A 19700-nucleotide genomic window follows, 5' to 3' on the forward strand; every position below is an offset into this window, starting at 1 on the left:
GGGTGCCTGACGTTATGGCTTTGATTGCAGAATGCTTCTTTTCAACCTGTCTATCTCAGACACTGGTAAGTCCAAATAAACCGACTACATTTTAGTACCATAAATGCATCTACAAGCACAGAAACGTAAAATATGCGATTTAATCTATGAATTAACACAAAGTTGTAAGGAGTTTAAGTATTGCCTCTGTCTGCGTTTAATTTATCTGAATCCAGACTAATTTTTGGCTGACTGCAGGAGAAACTCTATACTTAAATGTAGCGAGTGCTAGCTTTCGAGACAAGCAAAAAGCCGTACACAGATAGAATCTAGACTGATGATCGTTGGCTTGGTGACTCGTCAGCCTAGGGGTGGGTTTTAGGAGGTATCAGTCACTAAGGGAGAAACAATGATGTTCCCGTTTCTCTACGCATGCATAACAGCACCCAAACAATTAAAATGTGAAAACACGCAATAAACTTTACACTATGTCCAGTCGTATAACATACTTCGGCTTCGCATCAGTTTTGGTTTATCCTGATGATTCAACTGCAGGAATGGCCTTCGTCCACAGGAATACAGAGAGGGTAGATTGAGGATTAGAAAAAAAAACCGTTACACGTGTATTCTGGTAAAACAAGAACAGTGCAAAAGAAACAACAAATGCTAATTACAGTAAGAAATTATACAACGCTGATAACTGGGTTTGAATGGAAAATATTATTTTAAAAACGATTCATTAATTTCATGTAACTGATCACACAGTGAGTAGGATTGCTTCTGAAATTCTCTGGAGTATTCAAAACACGATCTTGATTATCTCTGTCAGAGCTGCACAGAGATGAATATCACAAATACGAAAGCACTGGAATGTAATTACTGGCGGGCTCTTCATATACGTTCCCCGCTGCTAACCTCTGGCATCGCTCTCTTCCCCTGCGGCTCTAATTTGTGGCGCTGTGGTTTCGTTGCCCAAGTCTTTCTTCGTGCTTTTCATTTTCCATGTGATGGATAGTTCCTTAAAAGCAGCAAAAATTTCAGTATATAATTGTTAATGATTACAAATGTTTAATTTTGGTGTATTTGTAGTTATAGACTCTACTGCATAATCGCATCTAGATATATATTTGTTAAATTCTAACTTTCCTTTCATTTTTTTAATATAACGTTCTCTCATAATCAAGATCAGTAGAAAGTATCATATTAGAAGATGGGAAGGAAAACTGTCCATAAAGTTGTTATTATATATTATTTATGTAATAATATTTTATAATTGTTTTTTCACTGAAATAACGTGACCTTAACTTCCGTAAAAAAACTGGAAATATTAGTTTTTATTGCACAGTTACTATGTCACAAACTGTTAACGTACATAAATATTCATTTACAAATTATCGTCACAATGTAATTCATGAATAACTTTCAGTAAACAAGGTGCCTAAGAGTAAAAATCATCTTAAGAAATTATGTAAACTACTATCTTTCAATGAATAATTTGAACTTCTGGACAACGTAAATTTTTTTAAAAAAAGCAGCATTTTGCGCTTTCGTAACGACCGCTTTCTGAGAGAAATAAATATAAGCAAACGATTAAAGCAATATTTATTTTGTCAAAATGGGTAAGTATGAAAACATCAGTATATCTCTTCAGGTATGTAGCTCAGCACTTTTTTGAATATCATGTCATACTGTACTTCAAGAGAAACATGTTGTCGTATCTTTTTTTAGATTTAATGAATGCTGCTATCGCTATGAAACTATGGAATAGGAGTTAGTAGCTATAAAACTCCAACTTGATTTTGTATTTGTACTGACAGGATTAGAACAACTGCGCCCTTCAACTGTTACGCTAAAAGTGCGATCGATCAGTAGACTGACTTAATGTCCAACATTCGGATGCAAAGAAATGATTCTGGTGACTGCTCCAATCTCGTATTTCCAGGCTATACAGGGTGTTAAAAAAAATTGTCGACTATTTTGAAAGCTCGTAGTAATGAAAACAAGAAATAAGTCCAACAAAAACGAATACTTTCCGAGATAAACACGTGTTTGTAGGAAAGGCCGCCCGACGCTCGGGTGCGGATATTAGCACAGTCGTTGCATTGGCGCTCCGTCAAATATGTCGACAGGATATTATGATGCCTTACTCACAGTTCTGTACCTACCATTAGAAGGTCTGCAGTCAGTTGTGTTGTCCGACTCGTGTCGTAGGCTTCGTTAGTTTTCGTGTTTGTGTGCCTTACTGCACGGCAATGTCAGCCCTGGGGACGTAACACCGTGTTCTTCCTAACGCAGATTCACATCTGTGTGTACTGTTATTGCGCTGTTTGAACGTACAAATGGTGTAGAACATTTACATTTTTTCTCTTCCATCATTTCTCAGCAAGGGAAGCCTACTACTCTACAAACGAAATGGCGGATACGATATTCTACTGTGATTTAGCAAATGGACCTAGCTTGTGAGTTCGTGCCCTCTACGCTGAAAATATATTTACAACGCAGTGCCCTCTGATAAGCTGTTCCACAGACTTTTCCTGCGTCTGAGGGACACGGATACCTTTGCACTTTGGAAGGCAGACGGTGGAAGACCCCGCACAGTTCCCACACCAGACGGGGAAGAGCGTTTTCTCGTTCGGTGGAAGAAACCACTGCTACCAGTGTCTGACGATTAACATCAGCAAAAGTTGTGTCTTATTTGGGGGTACTTCATGGAGAATTGCTGTAATCATATCATCTACAGCGCGTTCACGCCTAAAGGCCACAAGTTCATCGGTCCTGTAAGTAGTTGTTCCAGAACTATGCCGCAGATCCACTGTTCACAGCATATTTACCTATGAGGCAGGGTTCACAAGAGGTGACGTTGTGAATTTCCGTAACCAGTATGTATAGGCCGATGTGAACCTTCAAGCAATTCAAGGAAGAGCGCGTAAACACCGATTCTCAATCAACGTACGGGCAGGCGAACTTGGCGATAGATTAACGGGGCTATACGTCCTACCACAAAGGTCAACTGGGGCGCATTTTCTGGACTTTCTCATTACTGTACAAACTACTTTGTTGGAGGCTGTGCCACTGCAGCAACGAATAGAAATTTGGTTCAAAAATGGTTCAAATGGCTCTGAGCACTATGGGACTCAACATCTGAGGTCATCAGTCCCCTAGAACTTAGAACTACCTAAACCTAACTAACCTAACGACATCACACACATCCATGCCCGAGGCAGGATTCGAACTTGCGACCGTAGAGGTCGCGCGGTTCCAGACTGAAACGCCTAGAACCGCTCGGCCACCTTGGCCGGCTACAAATTTGGTTTACGCATGATGGCGCACCAGCACACATTCGTCATAACGTGCGCGAACATCTGACGCAGACATTTCATGACCGCTGGATTGGTCTGGAGGCCCCACACCTTGGCCTATTTCTTTCCCAGACATCAATCCCCTAGACCTTTGGCAGTGGGGCACTTGAAGGAATTGGTCTTTCAAAATGGTTCAAATGGCTCTGAGCACTATGGGACTTAACTGTTGAGGTCATCAGTCCCCCAGAACTTAGAACTACTTAAACCTAATTAACCTAAGGGCATCACACACATCCATGCCCGAGGCAGGATTCGAACCTGCGACCGTAGCGGTCGCGCCGTTCCAGACTGTAGTGCCTAGAACCGATCAGCCACCCCGGCCGGCGAATTGGTCTAGGTCACTCCAATCAACGATGTGCGTACACTGCAGGGCCGCGTTTTCAATGCGTCCCGGCAGGTAAAACAACAACGGGAGATATGTCAGAGGGTGCGTCATTCCTTACGTCGGAGGGCAGATGTGTGCATTGTCATGAATGGCCGCCACGCTAAAGACCTCCTGTAAACATGTGTTCGTCGCAGAAAGTATGCATTTCTGGACCCATGTTTATTTGACATATTTTTCTAGTTTCTATGAGTACTACCACCTCTCAAAGTATTCCATACTTTTTTGGACCCCTGTACACCTCCGCCAGCAATTTAGAAACTTGGGACATTCATAGAATTTTTCAACCTAGAAAAAGCATTCGACAGTGTAAAATGGTACAAAATGTTCAATTCTCAGAAAAAAACTGTAAGTTGTAGGGTAAGAACCATAATACAAAATATGTATAAAAACAAAAGGGAACAATAAGAATGGAAGAGTAAGAAGAAAGTGTTCGGATTAAGAAGAGTGCTGCACATGGGTGCAGTCTTTCCCCCATAATTTCAATGGATCAAAATAAATGTAAAGTTCGTGGGTAGGATTAATATTCGTGTGAAGCAATACCAATGATAAAATTGCTATCGGCAGTGAAAGGGAAGGACAATTGTTGAACGGAATTACCAGTCTAATGAATACAGAATATGGATCGAAGGTAAACTGGAGAGAGACGAAAGAAGTGAGGAGTACCATAAATAAGATTACGTAGAATATATAAAAATTGGTGACCAGGAAGTAGATAAAGTGAAGAAATTCGGATATCTTGGAAGAAAAATAATAATGGACGAAGCAAAGAGGATATAAAAATCAGGCTATGGACGGAGCAAAGAGGATGTAAAAATTATACTAGCTCAGGCTTAAACAAGCATCCAGCATCAGCCTCAATACGGGGAATAAAATTCCATGAAATGTGTGTTTAAATCACAACATTGTGTGGAAGCGGATCATAGACTTCAGGAAGGTCAGAAAAGGAGAAAATCTAAAGGTTTGAGATTTGGTACTGTATAAGGATTTCAAAATTAGGTGGACTAATAATATGAGAAATGAGGAGATTGTCTGCAGAATAGGCTAGTGATAAACCATGAAGAATACTGACAATGAAAAGATACATTATGATAGGACATCAGGGTGTAACTTCCACAGTACTAGAGAGAACAGTAGGAGGGAAAAATTGTAGGGGAAGAAAGTGATTAGAATACATCCAACAAACCACTGAGGACGTTGTGAGCAACTGCTACTGTGGTATGAATTAGCAGGCACAGGAGACTGAGTCGTCGTATCAAACCAGTCAGAGGACTGATGATACGACAAAATAAATAAATAAAAGTAAAGCTGAGGCAAAGAAGGAGACGAATACGATACACAAATTGGATTAATGGCTAGGTGGTAACCATGGCCGGTGAATGACAGAACTGATTCGTTACTGTTTAAGTGCATAACACCAGGCAACTAATGTGTTCAAGCCGAGATCGCCGATGGAATACTTCTCACACTGGTGTGAAGACTGTGCCACTGTTTACGTGGTAGCAGCACTGAATCGTTCAGACAGGAACTTCTTGTTGTGCAGTGTGCATAGTCGTTCAGGAGACGCACAGGAGAGAATGTTTTCAAACCTGTCGTTGAATAGCTCCTTATCCCTCACTGAGTCGTATCAAACGCCACATGATGGGTGCCTCAATGCTTCTGATGAGAACTACTTACAGGACTTCAGTGATCATTTATATCGCCATTTCAAACGATTCCATTACATCCCTTATAAAAATAAAAATAAACATCTGGATGAACTTCTACAAAGAATTTCTCTAACTGAAAGAAGAAAATGGAATATCATCCAGTGTGCCATACCTAGCATAACATCGTATGGAAATCAGTGAAATTGTCCAAATACAATAAGAATAATACAAAGTGATATCATATTGTCATGAAACTAGTAAAATGTGAATAAAAGTCCTTACACACAAAATACAGAGTTTTGTTGTGTCCTAGATAATAACGAGCAGATTTCAATGCTGTGTCGTAATAGCTGACATATAAACATACAAGCTAGTATAGTAGCTACAGTACACAGTCCGCAAGCGAGTAACATTTATTTTATTCTGGAAACATTTATTTAATTTCGTAAGCTCTAAGATAGCGTATTAATAAAATCTCGCAACTGCAGATCCATTATTTTCAGAGGCCTTACTGCTAATGATTTTATCACAGACTGTGATGATCGAGGACGTTTAAAATTATGATTTATCGTATTACTCGACGATGGTTGATGTACAAAGTTGAATAGATATTAAAAATATAAAGGGGGTGGACAAAAATATAAAAACACCGTGACAAATGCATGCTTGAACATAAATGCATATGTTAGTCAAACCTGCGTGTTGCATTGTTGTATGTGACAACAAACCCCACGTGTACAGTGTCCTCAACACACTGCAGGTCTCAGTCGTGTTCGGAACACTGTTGTGTGTAGTGTTGAGTGCACCATATCACACCAATGAAAAAAGGTACTTGAAAAATTATTGCTAATATAAACAAGCATCTCAGGTATCAAATCATAATTACAGTGCTACAGCTGGTAGCAGCAGAATTTTAAAATGATTTCCCTGACTAAAATAATTTTTAGAGTGCACCATAGTGCACCATACCACACCAATGAAAAAAGGTACTTGAAAAATTCTTGCTAATATAAACAAGCATCTCAGGTATCAAATCATAATTACAGTGCTACAGCTGGTAGCAGCAGAATTTTAAAATGATTTCCCTGACTAAAATAATTTTTAGAGTGCACCATAGTGCACCATACCACACCAATGAAAAAAGGTACTTGAAAAATTCTTGCTAATATAAACAAGCATCTCAGGTATCAAACATAATTACAGTGCTACAGCTGGTAGCAGCAGAATTTTAAAATGATTTTCCTGACTAAAATAATTTTTAAAGGAACGTACTTTCTTAAACTACCAGTAAACCCCGTACTGTTTGAAAAATCGAACTCCCATGTAAAAAAAAATACCATCAAACTTCTGATTACTTACATATCAGTTAAGGACCATGTCAACTGAATCTTCCGTCGGTCTTAGTAGACCAACATTATAATACATGAAAAGCGCAAGTCTGCTTTTGTTCTACATTATTACTTTTATTGTGTTGGCCAGTTCTCGGCTTACTAGGCCATCTTCCAACATTGTCATCAAAGAAGTTACGATGTTTGTAAACAACACTGTAAGAAAAATTACGCATCTAAATTGAAGCAGAAACGTACAGTAAATAACATCTTTGACAGTGTGGTAGTAATGCAATGTAGCCGGCCGGGGTGACCGAGCGCTACAGTCTGGAACCGCGCGACAGCTACGGTCGCAGGTTCGAATCCTGCCTCGGACATGGATGTGTGTGATGTCCTTAGGTTAGTTCGGTTTAAGTAGTTCTAAGCTCTAGGGAACTGATGACCTCAGCAGTTAAGTCCCATAGTGCTCAGAGCCACTTGAACCAATGCAATGTAAAAAGTAAAAAGCTGGACGGTAAATAAATAAAAACGGAGAAAACAGTAAAAAACATTAACACAAACCAGGAACAGAAAGCCTACGTAATAATTTTTATTAACAAACAAAACCAATAAAATAAAATTAGTACTTGATAAGGTTACATCAGGAGGTATAAAACATGGAGAGTGATACACAAATCAATTAAAAGACGAAAGAATAAACGATGTAACTAAAAAATATATAAGGAACTTAAGCAGTATCAATACGACAAACGCGAATGAATAAATGCAGGAAAATGGAGGGGTGTGAGGAAACATATACTAAATGCAATCTTTGAGAGGGTGATGGTACTGCATTTTTAAAGGCAAAAAATCTGAACAATACACAGATACAAAAGGAGTGAACATGAAAATCATTAAAGCTCTACTCAGATTTGTGGCTACGTAACAGATTGCATTAAATAAATGAATCAATTAAAATAAAAACAATACTTGTTGAGACAACTACTGTTTACTCCCTTTTTATTTATTTACTGTTCAACTTTTTACATTGCATTACCACTAAACTGTCGAAGATGCTATTTACTAAACATTTCTGCTTCAATCTCTTCTAACGTTGTTTGCAAACATTTTAACTTCTTTGGTGATAATACTGAGTAAATGTCTGAAGATGTCTTTGTAAGCCGAAAACCGGTTAACACAATAAAAGTAATACCGTAGACCAAAAGCAAACTAGCACTTTTCATTTATTATAATGAGTTAATGCGTTAAATATTTGACTAAGCATGTAAGCGAGGAAAAATTTAGAAAAGTTTTGAAATTATGTTTAAAGTTTGTTGGAAGTTTGCAAAGTGCTCTTATTATCAAACAATGGATGAGTATATTCCGCGTAATTTGCGCTATTTTAAGCTGAAGCTAGTTTTTTACGAATTTAAATGATTATGACGTCATGTATCCCCATCTCTACTTTGTACAACGGTATAATATTGAAAGTATATTCAGTGCTATATGTGGACAGCGCCTGCAAAATGTCTCGCCAATATAGTTAGTAGTGAAGAAGAAATAAATTAAAACGCCACGCCTAATACGAGGGAGCAGAAAAGTTGTATGTCATAACTTTTTTTTGCCTTTCACAATATTATTGTATGTTGACTATTCACGCAAGTGTGGCTCTGTGCCTCAGTGCGCCGCTTTAGCTCGTGGGTTTCAGTATTCGAGTCTTACGTCCGGCAGGCAGTAGTTTTCTCATTGCGTTAGGACCCAATGTGTTTACATTGAGGTAAGACTTATTATTTCCTTTACCGGTCTTGCACAGCCGTAGGTCTATTCATTACACCTCTCGTGACTGTAATCAGAATCACGAGTTCTCTTAAAGTACAAATTATTTCGTAATTTTTTTTGGATGCCAGGATAATTTATTGTACTGGTGCAATGTGAGCCATAACACTTCCTCACAATCATATGTCAATGATTAAACTTGAATTAAAACCGCTTTATGTACATGTCAGAGCAACGTATACCAAGAGTGAACTGAGAACTCAAGCTTACTGTTCCGTCTTTAACATCATGTAGGTGGGAGGACTTAACTAAAAGTACGTCTGTAGAGTTTCTAAAGTGTCTAAAATAGTTTCCAGTGGAATAGGCTAAATGTGCGTCCAGTCCAGCTTCCTTCCCTGTTGCTTTATAAATTAGAATGAGCACTTAAATGACGGCCCAGATAGTAATAACTGGAGGTCGCGCAACGCAAATGAATACTACTGCGCAGGTGGGGGAAGATGGCTGACACTTTGCTTTAACATGACAAGTGATCGTTCTTCGCATAAGACATGATCAATAAAAAAATCAATAATAAATCAATAAATATGAACAATCTGACCATCCTTTCACTAACAATGAATGAACACAAAACCATGCACAACTAAGAATGGTCGCGTTAACTCAGTAAAGACATCGAGAAAACATTAATGCAGGGATCAAACTAAGGAAATTGTTACGTAAAAGAAGAGAAACTACTATTTCAAATACTGGTGTCAGAATGAGGAAAAATGACGGCCTAGCGTGAACAGACCACCCGGATACCGTGGCTACAACCAAAGTCATTATGAGGTGTAAGGAAGTCAATAAATGTCTATCAGGTTTGACTGAACCAACCAAACACAAACGAAACGACAGAAAAGCGATCTAACATGCTTCAAACTTGGTTCTCCTAACAACAGCAGGAGACGTCGCACACTCGCTTCAGCAGACTTTCCGACAGCTGCCAGACCATGCAGCAGCGTTGGTTTCTCCTCCGTCCGTCAGCGCCCGACACTCGCTTCTCGCTGGACCACTCCGCCTCGGAATCACCTGCGCCAGTCAGGTCATTCCACGGTCCTCAGGAGTGGAGGACAACAAAATGCATACTGTCTGCCGCAGCCCCTGTTCTTTCGTAAGCGTTACTTTCGCATCCAAACGGAGAGGGTAAAAAGCTCATTAGTGTTTAAAATGCCCACTCATCCTAAGGCTTACAGCTGTACGTCCCTTTGTCTCTCTCACAACTGGCGTCCTCCGTCTTCCTTTGAGAGATACCTTTCGTGTCTTTCTGCTTTTCTAAAATATTCATTCATCTGGCACGTGGTAAATCGTTGCTGATATAGCCAGCTTCTTGAAAAGATGTGTGTCATTCTATTCTTTAGCTTTGCGTATCTGATAAATGATAATATGGCTCCTCAATCCTGATCAGTTTCCTAATGAAGTTAATATGAAAACGCAATCCGACAACGGATGACTGAGAAGTAAAGTAATAAAGGACATATAAGAAGATACTGGCGTCCGTCTCACTAAAAGTACACTTTTAGTCAGACATCCGCCTGCTGTCATTCAAGATTGGTTTCCGTAAGTAATCTCAGTTTGTGGATAAGGCACAAATAACTGCAAAAGGTGAGAATTTAAGGAGATGGGACCTGGATAAACTGACTAAACCAGAGGTTGTAGTGTTTCAGGGAGAGCATAAGGCAACAATTGACAGGAATGGGGGAAAGAAATACAGTAGAAGAAGAATGGGTAGCTCTAAGGGATGAAATAGGGAAGGCAGCAGAGGATCAAGTAGGTAAAAAGACGAGGGCTAGTAAAAATCCTTGGCTAACAGAAGAAATACTGAATTCAATTGATGAAAGGAGAAAATATAAAAACGCAGTAAATGAATCAGTCAAAAAGGAACACAAACGTCTCAGAAATGAGATCGACAGGAAGTGCAAAATGGCTAAGCAGGGATGGCTAGAGGACAAATGTAAGGATGTAGAGGCTTATCTCACTAGGGGTAAGATAGATACTGCCTACAGGAAAATTAAAGACACCTTTGAAGAAAAGAGAGCCACTTGTATGAATATCAAGAGCTCAGGTGGAAACCCAGTTCTAAGCAAAGAAGGGAAAGCAGAAAGGTGGAAGGAGTATATAGAGGGTCTATACAAGGGCGATGTACTTGATGACAATATTATAGAAATTGAAGAGAATGTAGATGAAGATGAAATGGGAGATACGATACTGCGTGAAGAGTTTGGCAGAGCACTGAAAGACCTGAGTCGACACAAGGCCCCGGGAGTAGACAACATTCCATTGGAACTACTGGCGGCGTTGGGAGAGCCAGTCCTGACAAAACTCTACCATCTGGTGAGGAAGATGTATGAGACAGGCGAAATACCATCAGACTTCAAGAAGAATATAATAATTCCTATCCCAAAGAAAGCAGGTGTTGACAGATATGAAAATTACTGAACTATCAGTTTAAAAAGTCGCAGCTGCAAAATACTAACGCGGAAGATCAGTGTGGATTCCGTAGAAATGGTGGAACACGTGAAGCAATACTGACCCTACGACTCATCTTAGAAGAAAGATTAAGGAAAGGCAAACCTACATTTTTAGCATTTTTAGACTTAGAGAAAGCTTTTGACAATGTTGAATGGAATACTCTCTTTCAAATTCTGAACTTGGCAGGGGTAAAATACAGGGAGCGAAAGGCTATTTACAATTTTTACAGAAACCAGAGGGCAGTTATTAGATTCCATGGACATGAAAGGGAAGCAGTGGTTTGGAAGGAAGTAAGACAGGGTTGTAGCCTATCCCCGATACTATTCAATCTGTATATTGAGCAAGTAGTAAAGGAAACCAAAAAAATTCGGAATAGGTATTAAAGCCCATGAAGAAGAAATAAAAACGTTGAGGTTCGCCGATGACATTGTAATTGTGTCAGAGTCAGCAAAGGACTTGGAAGAGCAGTTGAACTGAATGGACATTGTCTAGAAAGGAGGATATAAGATGAGCATCAACAAAAGCTAAACGAGGATAATGGAATGTAGTCGAATTAAATCGGGTGATAATGAGACACTTAAAGTAGTAAAGGAAATTCGCTATTTGGGGAGCAAAATAATTGATGATGGTCGAAGTAGAGAGGATATAAAATGTAGACTGGCAATGGCAAGGAAAGCGTTTCTGGAGAAGAGAAATTTGTTAACATCGAGTATAGATTTAAGTGTCAGCAAGTCGTTTCTGAAAGTATTTGTATGGAGTGTAGCCATGTATGGAAGTGAAACATGGACGATAAATAGTTTGGACAAGAAGAGAATAGTTGTTCTTGTTGTGGTTTTCAGTCCTGGGACTGGTTTGATGCAGCTCTCCATGCTACTCTATCCTGTGCAAGCTTCTTCATCTCCCAGAACCGACTGCAACCCACATCCTTCTGAATCTGCTTAGTGTAGTCATCTCTTGGTCTCCCTCTACGATTTTTACCCTCTATGCTGCCCTCCAATACCAAATTGGTGAACCCTTGATGCCTCAGAACATGTCCTACCAACCGATCCCTTCTTCTGGTAAATTGTGCCACAAACTTTTCTTCTCCCCAATCCTATTCAATACTTCCTCATTAGTTATGTGATCTACCCATCTAATCTACAGCATTCTTCTGTAGCAGCACATTTCGAAAGCTTCTATTCTCTTCTTGTCCAAATTAGTTATCGTCCATGTTTCACTTCCATACGTGGCTACACTCCATACAAATACGTTCAGAAATGACTCCCTGACACTTAAATCTATACTCGATGTTAACAAATTTCTCTTCTTCAGAAACGCTTTCCTTGCCATTGCCAGTCTACATTTTATATCCTCTCTACTTCAACCATCATCAGTTATTTTGCTCCCCAAATAGCAAAATCCCTTTACTACTTTAAGTGTCTCATTTCCTAATCCAATCCCCTCAGCATCACCCGACTTAATTCGACTACATTCCATTATCCTCATTTTGCTTTTGTTGATGTTCGTCTTATATCCTCCTTTCATGACACTGTCCATTCCGTTCAACTGCTCTTCCAAGTCCTTGGCTGTCTTTAACATAATTACAGTGTCATCGGCGAACCTCAACGTTTTTATTTCTTCTCCATGGACTTTAATACCTACTCCAAATTTTTCTTTTGTTTCATTCACTGCTTGCTCAATATACAGATTGAATAACATCTGGGATAGGCTACAACCCTGTCTTACTTCCTTCCCAACCACTGCTTCCCTTTCATGTCTTTCGACTCTTATAACTGCCATCTGGTTTCTGTACAAATTGTAAATAGCCTTTCGCTACCTATATTTTACACCTGCCACCTTCAGAATTTGAAAGAGAGTATTCCAGTCAACATTGTCAAAAGCTTTCTCTAAGTCTTCAAATGCTAGAAACGTAGGTTTGCCGTTCCTAGCTTCTAAGATAAGTCGTAGGGTCAGTATTGCCTCACGTGTTCCAACATTTCTACGGAATCCAAACTGATCGTCGCCGAGGTCTGCTTCTACCAGTTTCTCCATTCGTCTGTAAAGAATTCGCGTTAGTATTTTGCAGCTGTGACTTATTAAACTGATACTTCAGTAATTTTCACGTCTGTCAACACTTGCTTTCTTTGGGATTGTAGTTATTATATTCTTCTTGAGGTCTGGGGATATTTCGCCTGTCTCTTGATGTTCATACAAGTTGTTCTCTTATCTCCAAAGGTCTCTTTAATTTTCCTGTAGGTAGTATCTATCTTACCCCTAGTGAGATAAGCCTCTACATCCTTACATTTGTCCTCTAGCCATCCCTGCTTAGCCATTTTGCACTTCCTGTCGATCTCATTTTTGAGACGTCTATATTCCTTTTTGCCTGCTTCATTTACTGCATTTTTATATTTTCTCCTTTCATCAATTAAATTCAATATTTCTTCTGTCAGCCAAGCATTTCTACTAGCCCTTGTCTTCTTACCTACTTGATCCTCTGCTGCCTTCACTACTTCATCCCTCAAAGCTACCCATTCTTCTTCTACTGTATTTCTTTCCCCCATTCCTGTCAATTGCTCCCTTATGCTCTCCCTGAAGCTCTGTACAACCTCTGGTTCTTTTAGTTTATCCAGGTCCCATCTCCTTAAATTCCCACCTTTTTGCAGTTTCTTCAGTTTTAATCTACAGGTCATAACCAATAGATTGTGGTCAGACTCCACATCTGCCCCTGGAAATGTCTTACAATTTAAAACTTGGTTCCTAAATCTCTGTCTTACCATTATATAATCTATCTGATACCTTTAGTATCTCCAGGCTTCTTCCATGTATACAGCCTTCTTTCATGATTCTTGAACCAAGTGTTACCTATGATCAAGTTGTGCTCTAAACAAAATTCTACCAGGCGGCTTCCTCTTTCATTTGTTTGCCCCAGTCCATATTCACCTACTACGTTTCCTTCTCTCCCTTTTCCTACTACCGAATTCCAGTCACCCATGACTATTGAATTTTCATCTCCCTTCACTATCTGAATGACTTCTTTTATTTGATCATACATTTCTTCAATTTCTTCGTCATCTGCAGAGCTAGTTAGCATATAAACTTGTACTACTGTAGTAGGTGTGGGCTTCGTATCTATCTCGGCCACAATAATGCGTTCACTATGCTGTTTGTAGTAGCTTACCCGCATTCCTATTTTCCTATTCATTATAAAAACGTACTCCTGTATTACCCCTATTTGATTTTGTATTTATAACCCTGTAATCACCTGACCAAAAGTCTTGTTCCTCCTGCCACCGAACTTCACTAATTCCCACTATATCTAACTTTAACCTATCCATTTCCGTTTTTAAATTTTCTAACCTACCTGCCCGATTAAGGGATCTGACATTCTACGCTCTGATCCGTAGAACGCCAGTTTTCTTTCTCCTGATAACAACATCCTCTTGAGTAGTCCCCGCCCGGAGATCCGAATGGGGGGACTATTTTACCTCCGGAATATTTTACCCAAGAGGACGCCATCATCATTTAATCATACAGTAAAGCTGCATTCCCTCGGGAAAAATTACGGCCGTAGTTTCACCTTGCTTTCAGCCGTTCGCAGTACCAGCACAGCAAGGCCGTTTTGGTTATTGTTACAAGGCCAGATCAGTCAATCATCCAGACTGTTGCCCCTGCAACTACTCAAAAGGCTGCTGCCACTCTTCAGGAACCACACGTTTGTCTGGTCTCTCAACACATACCCCTCCGTTGTGGTTGCATCTACGGTACGGCTATCTGTATCGGAAGATTATATGGGTAGATCACATAACTAATGAGGAAGTATTGAATAGGATTGGGGAGAAGAGAAGTTTGTGTCACAACTTGACTAGAAGAAGGGACCGGTTGGTAGGACATGTTCTGAGGCATCAAGGGATCACAAATTATCATTGGAGGGCAGCGTGGAGGGTAAAAATCGTAGAGGGAGACCAAGGAAGTATTGAATAGGATTGGGGAGAAGAGAAGTTTGTGTCACAACTTGACTAGAAGAAGGGACCGGTTGGTAGGACATGTTCTGAGGCATCAAGGGATCACAAATTTAGCATTGGAGGGCAGCGTGGAGGGTAAAAATCGTAGAGGGAGACCAAGAGATGAATACACAAAGCAGATTCAGAAGGATGTAGGTTGCAGTAAGTACTGGGAGGTGAAGAAGCTTGCACAGGATAGAGTAGCATGGAGAGCTGCATCAAACCAGTCTTATGACTGAAGACAACAACAACAACTGCAATCATTCTAGCAATTAGCTCCTTTTAATAGAATTTTGACACATAATTCAGTACTCCTCTACTTTATTGAAACAACAGTATTTTTCCTCTGATGTAAAGTTTTCACTTCGACAAATCCCTGATCCAGTCGTGTGTCTCTGAATGCAGAGCGGCCTGTTCGGTGCCTCAGTCAATGGAGACCCTCACGTAGTGTATACAGGATAATCTGGCGCCCGGCCCTTACGAGTTCTTTTCAAACTTGCCAGAAGTACGTCATGGTTTAAGATTGGTGGAATGTGCACTGGTGGTTAGGCTCCTGATTAATATCATAGTAATGCCTCCTGCAGACACGTTGGCACCAGTTGCAAGGAGGCAGGTTATGCCCACGACAGGCTGGCCATCGCCCACCGGGAGTTCACAGGCTGTTGCCTGAGTGTGAATTTACAGCCCGGCCAGATCTAGCGATGAAGAGGGTGTTTACGAGAACCGAGGAAACTTTCGTGGCTGAATTGAGATGCTTTCCAAAGCAGTCTGAATGGTAAGGGGAAGATGCGAGCATTTTCTCTGTCCCATAAGCTAAAGCTGAAGCTAGAGCTCTCATCGGCAGCTAATGTGCGGCACATATCTTTCTGAGACTCATAAGATGGGTGGAGGAGAGTCACGTGGTCAGCTAATAATCACGAGCTCTGGTTGGCTAACGGAGGTTTTTGGTGGAATTAATTTCGGTGAGGAAAATTAGTTTCCGTCCTGGGGGCTGATGGGGAAAGCACTCTAGTTCCGAAGATGTTGAAGGACACCTGCTTTCTGGCTCCAAGTTCTATGGAGAACAGCTAGTGTTCGTTGAAGATCCGAATTGCAATCACGTTAGAGTCGTTTTGCAGCTACAGTCATGGTTCCTAAGCTTATCATTTCAGTTCTTTCATTATGTGGGTCTCAATGTTTATTACAGCGAATCTCGAGTTACCATGACTTGCTCGTTAAATTGGCAAGTGCACGTATTGATTCCGGGGCATGTCTAACCTCTCCTTAATACCATGGGTACATCTACGTCACACTCCCACCTCATGGTGTGTGGCGGAGGGTAGTGTTCGTACCACTAACTGTGTTCTCCAACCCTGTTTCACACGCGAATGGCGCGTGAGAAGAACGATTGTCGGTAAGCCTATGTATTTGTTCAAATTTTCTCCTCGTAGTCATTACGCGAGACGTAAATGGGGGAAGTAATATGTTGTCCGACTCTTCCCGGAAAGCACTGTTTCGAAATTTCAATAATAAATCTCATCGTGATGTACAACGCCTCTCTTGTAACGTCTACCAATGGAGTTTGTTTAGCACCTCAACAACGCTCTCGCGGCGTCTGAACAATCCCGTGACGAAACGCGCTGCTCTTCTCTGGATCTTCTTTATCTCTTCTGTCAGTCCTAACAGGCAGGGATGCCAGATATATGAACAATAAAACAATTATTTCTGCCCACGATTTAAAGTTGAGGGGTTGTACTTAACTATAAAATTTGGGTTGCATTCAAAAAGTATTGATATAATCAATCAACCTCAAATAGAATAAGAATCGAAATATTGCAGTCAATTTCGACCTTGAAGATTGGTAAATAAAATACCCTTATTCTTATTAATTGAAGCCAAAAAGAGGCGTATTACTCTTAATAATATAATTGAACTATAAAGCTCCAATTAAGGAAGTGTAAAGCCAATATGAAAGCTGCTAACTTTTTATCTTAGCGGTTAAACTCCGTTAACATTTCTAAAATTTATATAGTTTAAATAAAACATTACATTTTCACTGTAAAAATAATATATCTATATTTATAAATACCTAAACGTAAAAATACTTCATTAACATCTTCAGTGTCAAACTCTAATTATAAGCTACTTAAGTAAACGAAAAATAATATCACTAAAATAAATATTCAAAAAATAAAAGTTAAAAGATAAATCGTGAAAGTAGAATCATATCAACCCTGAACGTCTCCCAGTACTCTACAGACCCGAAATACTTGTAATTAATTTTAACGCTTCACGTGTTTCTTGTTGTTCTGAATGGAGTCGTACGTTGTGTTTAGTTTTCCCCTTGTGTGTAGGCCTTTGTGAAATAAATGTGCAGTAACTGAATTCCTCTTGATATCATTTAGGTAGTCAGTCATGGCACTTGAATATAGATTAACCAAGGCCATCAGCTATGCTTCGTTTCTTTTGGCAGTTCCATGGCGCAAATCCCTTTTTAAATAACAGATAGTTTTCGATCAGCCTGCAGGCCATAGGATGCATTCCTTTGTTTTCTGTATTACACGTTGATGCTCAGGCATCGGATAACCCTTCTACTGAATCATTAGTAGAATCACTGAGCAACTTACAGAGCCCCCCCCCCCCCCACCCCTCCCCACTCACCCTATAATAGCGCTCTCCCGTCGAGCTCACCCTGCAAAGATATTTTTTCATTATTTTATTTATAATTATTTTATTAACAATACAATTGTTAAGCATTCATTCTCTGTAACCTTAGAGAAATTTTTACATATTGCGTTCTTTATATTAATTAAAAAAGCTTTAATTAGCTATTTGCTTACCCTTCAAATGGCACTCGCTCGCAAGCAGAGAGAGGGAGTTGTCGGTGAATTTGAAACACTCCTATCATGGGCCGTGCAAGGCACACCTTTTTGTGGCTCTTTTCGATCGTGCGTATTTCTCTCTCTCTCCCTCTCTCTCTCTCTCTCTATTGAGTGGTGGAGAGAAGTTCAAGTTAGAATTTGAATCCGCTAATGGTTTGGCAGTTTGTCTCAAGCAATGACCTCTTTATTACATCCAAAGTAACATTACCTTTCAGGTAGTGGGGAGAGATTTTCTTTAAAGCCTGCCATTTTTCTCTAACGAGTCATGTCATTGTCACACTGGAGATAACGTTCTGTTACGGAGTGGGGGAAATTTTCGTTACCAATTGGGAAACCAAACCGGCGTCCCAGCCCGTACTGTATTTTTGCTTAGCATTCTTCAATGATCCGTTAATTTCCAACTATCCACACAACTGCCCAACTGAAACTTCCTGGCAGATTAAAACTGTGTGCCCGACCGAGACTCGAACTCGGGACCTTTGCCTTTCTCGGGCAAGTGCTCTACCAACGGAGCTACCGAAGCACGACTCACGCCCGGTACTCGCAGCTTTACTTCTGCCAGTACCTCGTCTCCTACCTGCTCTAGAGCACTTGCCCGCGAAAAGCAAAGGTCCCGAGTTCGAATCTCGGTCGGGCACACAGTTTTAATCTGCCAGGAAGTTTCATATCAGCGCACACTCCGCTGCAGAGGGAGAATCTCATTCTGGAACTGCCCAACTGCCTTCGGATGTAGAGTGAGGAATGAAAACATTTAAATGAAATAAAATACTTACTGGCTCATCTTCCTTTCAGCAGGCTTTACAGTCTCGCCAAACTAAAACTTAGCATGACAGACATTATACAGTGCCATCGGCATGTCACACAGGTGACACATTTCGTCATTATACACTCCTGGGAATTGAAATAAGAACACCGTCAATTCATTGTCCCAGGAAGGGGAAACTTTATTGACACATTCCTGGGGTCAGATACATCACATGATCACACTGACAGAACCACAGGCACATAGACACAGGCAACAGAGCATGCACAATGTCGGCACTAGTACAGTGTATATCCACCTTTCACAGCAATGCAGGCTGCTATTCTCCCATGGAGACGATCGTAGAGATGCTGGATGTAGTCCTGTGGAACGGCTTGCCATGCCATTTCCACCTGGCGCCTCAGTTGGACCAGCGTTCGTGCTGGACGTGCAGACCGCGTGAGACGACGCTTCATCCAGTCCCAAACATGCTCAATGGGGGACAGATCCGGAGATCTTGCTGGCCAGGGTAGTTGACTTACACCTTTTAGAGCACGTTGGGTGGCACGGGTTACACGCGGACGTGCATTGTCCTGTTGGAACAGCAAGTTCCCTTGCCGGTCTAGGAATGGTAGAACGATGGGTTCGATGACGGTTTGGATGTACCGTGAACTATTCAGTGTCCCCTCGACGATCACCAGAGGTGTACGGCCAGTGTAGGAGATCGCTCCCCACACCATGATGCCGGGTGTTGGCCCTGTGTGCCTCGGTCGTATGCAGTCCTGATTGTGGCGCTCACCAGCACGGCGCCAAACACGCATACGACCATCATTGGCACCAAGGCAGAAGCGACTCTCATCGCTGAAGACGACACGTCTCCATTCGTCCCTCCAGTCACGCCTGTCGCGACACCACTGGAGGCGGGCTGCACGATGTTGGGGCGTGAGCGGAAAACGGCCTAACGGTGTGCGGGACCGTAGCGCAGCTTCATGGAGACGGTTGCGAATGGTCCTCGCCGATACCCCAGGAGCAACAGTGTCACTAATTTGCTGGGAAGTGGCGGTGCGGTCCCCTACGGCACTGCGTAGGATTCTACGGTCTTGGCGTGCATCCGTGCGTCGCTGCGGTCCGGTCCCAGGTCGACGGGCACGTGCACC

This window comes from Schistocerca gregaria, chromosome 4 (assembly GCF_023897955.1).
Source record: "Schistocerca gregaria isolate iqSchGreg1 chromosome 4, iqSchGreg1.2, whole genome shotgun sequence".
NCBI classification, from domain to species: domain Eukaryota; kingdom Metazoa; phylum Arthropoda; class Insecta; order Orthoptera; family Acrididae; genus Schistocerca; species Schistocerca gregaria.